Genomic DNA, 3,674 nt, shown 5'->3' with positions numbered 1-3,674 from the left:
ATATATATATGAAAGATTTTTCAAATTGTATTGTCTAAATGAACTATTGCTGAGTTTATTAAAGTGCAAGGAGTGAGAAGGAAGATGAAGAGAAGAATAAGAAACATTAGAAGAGGGCTGGCCAGATAGCTCAGTGTACTAAAGCACCTGCTTAGGCAGAGCTCAGCGTCCAGGTTTGATCTCCTGCAAGCCACCCTGAGATGGTGATTGAGACTGAGTATGATGGCGTGCAACTATAATCCCAGTGCTTGGGAGACTATAAACAGAAGCATCACTATGAGTCTGATCTACACAGTGAGACCCTGTAGACCCCATACTAAAATTTTAAAAAGGGGGAGACATTATAAGACAAGTAGGATGTACAGACAGAAAAAGACAGCTGCTGTAAGTGGGAAAAGGATTATTTTATATCATAACTGACAAGAGAATAAAAGCCATATGGTCAGGTCCCTATTTCATCAAGTCAATGGCATATGTGACATAAACTGACAAGCAACACCTTCAATTCATACACTTTAAGTATATTTGACTCTCTGAGGCAAGAGGATAAAAGCTGGTTCAAAGCCAGACTAGGCTCCACAGTAAGTTCAAGGTCACCCTGATTGCAAATAATTAATTACATTCGACTCATAAACTTTTTAATTCAAATTCTCAATGTTTTTAACCTATTTGCCCTCTCTTCTTCATCAGTTTTATATATTCATAGAATCTCAGTGCATAGGATAGAAAACCATGCATTTTGTCATTGAAACAATTGAAAAACACATACAAGAGACAATAACTTATTGTAGTTACCCAATGAACCAGAAGTACATTAGAATGTACATTAGACATTTAATGAAGTGAGCCCTGCCTGAGACATTCAGATGGGAAGTTCAAAGCATTTGCATAGAAACTAGCAGAAATTGTTTGTGAAAGGAAGACATAAACTCACAAAATACATCATTCTATTAAAGCAGAGAATATAGGCAGACTTCCTAACTACTGCTTCCTGCCATAGGCCAGTGTGAAATCTAACAGCTGTATTATTTCATCTCTATTTTTTGTCATTTTTTACTCTCTTAGGCAGTGTAATGAATTAGAAACCACTCAGATTAGATCTGAGTAAAGCCTGGAACTCAAAACATGAAAGGTCTGGGTGATTCGAGAAGAGGAAAGATCACACATATCACACTGGTCACCGGAGGACATTAACTTTACTGTAAATGAACTTGAAGGATTTGGAGCAAAGCAGTGCTAATCGCATCAAAATTTGATTTAAACTCAAGAACAGTTTTAATAATAGTAAAGTATGTTAAGATGTTTTGCACCCGATGGTTGCACACCAGGATCTCTCTAAAGGAGAGTGGGATATGTGTGAAAAATATTTGAATAGTTTCTTGAGAGATGACAAGAGGCCCCTAGCATTGTAAGTAATGAGAAGCACCAAGACTTCAGTGTAAAAGGAGACTGCTAACTATTCAGATGGAAGTTAATTTTTATCTACTGGAAGAATCAATAATACAGTGTAATACATTTGTTCACAGGTTTGGTTCAGTTCTGGTATTTCTTTGCTGATTTTTTTTGTCCAGTCGATCTATCTTTGTGATCATGATGTATTACAGTCTCTCATTACATATGTGTTATTACTTGTTTGATTTTTCATATCTATTAATAAGTGTCTTATAATGCAGTTGGGCACCCCCATATTTGGTGCATACATGTGTATGAGTTATCTCTTCCTCTTTTTTTTTTTTTTTTTGTGGAACCAAGTATTGTACTCAGGCCCTTGCAAGGAAGCACTTAATCCACTGAGCCATCTCCCCAGGCACAAAGTATATGCTCTAGTACGGTATAGCCCCAGTCCTCCTCTTCCTTCCTCTTCTTTCTTTTTTACTTCTCCTCCTCCTCCTTCTTCTTCTCCTTTTTTTTTTTTTTTTTCGGAACCAGTGATTGAACTCAGGCCTTTGTGCTTGCCAGGGAAGCACTTATTCCACTGAGCCATCTCCATGGCCCCCTCTTCCTCTTGAAGTTTTCCCTTAACAAGTATGTAGTGACCTTCTTTATCTCTTTTAATAATTCTTGGTTTGAAGTTCATATTGTCTACAAACAGAATAGCTATGCTTGCTTTTTCTTCTGGGTTCCATTTGCATGGGACATTGCTTTCCATTATTTGACTTTTAGTCTATGAATTTCATTGTTGGATCTTATTTCTTGATCCACTCTGCCAGTCTATTTCTTTTGATTGTTGAGTTGAGGCCATTTAGAAAGATGGCTATAACTGATATATATTGGCTTATCTTTGTAATGTTACTTTTCTGTTCTTGATTTTCTGATTTCTGCCTCCATTGCTAAAAAGAAGGAAAAAAATGAAAGAGAATAAAACAAATAAATGAAAGAAATAGAAAGAAGAAAGAAAGAAAGAAAGAAAGAAAGAAAGAAAGAAAGAAAGAAAGAAAGAAAGAAAGAAAGAAAGAGGAGACCAGAGAAAGGGGGAAGAGGAAAAAAGAAAAAAGAAAGAAAGAAAATTCCAGATACAAAAATAACCACAGAATACAAAACAAAAAAAGATGACATCTAGCTCGACAGGAAATACATAGCCAATCAGACAAACAAGAAGTATAAATATAATAAAAATAACTCTGGTGTTTGTAGTCCTGTGATATTGTCCATATTTAATCCCAGAAATGTGCTGGGTATGAAGCTGATCTTGGCCTCTGGACACGGGTGCTGGGATTGGGTTTCTGCTGGTGGAGTTCTCCAAAGCCCAACTTGTGGCTCCTGGCTGCTCCTTCACACACTTCCATGGTGCTGACTGAACCACTGCACCTGCGTCTCTGCTGTTGTCATGGGTCTCAGGTCTTGGGGTTCTGATCAGTCCACCCACCAAGGCATGTGTCTTTTCTTTCCATTTGCAGGCACCACACTCTTCTCCCAGGCCCCACTATCCTGGAGATAATGGTGGAAGGGCAGAGCATAGAATAACACTCCCATTATAGGCCCTGAAATTTATCTGATCAAAAGTCTGATAGTTTTGCAGATCAAGCATCTGACTTAACAAATTATAGTGTCAGCAGGATTGTTTCTCTTCTTGTATTCTCTATGGGCCAGTCAGCTTGACTCTCTAGCTTCTAGAGCCTGATTTCCTAGATTTATGATACCCTCCTCCATTGTCAAAGCCAGAACCATTGGCAAAGTCCGTGTCAGTCATCTGTTCTCCCTGTCTTAACTCCCTTTATATATTTAAGAACTGATTTGATTATATTGAATCTGTCTACATAACCAAAATAGACCCTATTCTTAAGTTTAACTGATAACCAACTTTAATTAGATATCTGTAATTGAACTTTCTTTTTTCTGATATATTTATATATTCACAAATTCTTTATGTTAGGACTTCATCTTGGGACAATCCTATACTTACCATACTTAGAATAATTTATTCTTTAAGAGTGAATCTCAATAAAAGATTGAGTATATAATTATGCAATAATAATGTTATATTGAACATCATAATACGGCAATAAAATATTTTACTTATGTATCTCCTTCAAATGCTAAGGTCAGCTATCATTATCAGTATTTTTAAGATGATAAAAGTGAACCTTACCACAATGAAATTAATTACCCGAGCACAAATATTTGGCAAGAAAAGATAGCTATTGATATGCATACAGATAGAGATATAGATGTAG

The sequence above is a fragment of the Octodon degus genome, unplaced genomic scaffold, assembly GCF_000260255.1.
Source record: "Octodon degus isolate 3935 unplaced genomic scaffold, OctDeg1.0 scaffold00005, whole genome shotgun sequence".
NCBI lineage: Eukaryota > Metazoa > Chordata > Mammalia > Rodentia > Octodontidae > Octodon > Octodon degus.
Note: the sequence above shows the minus strand (reverse complement) of the source record.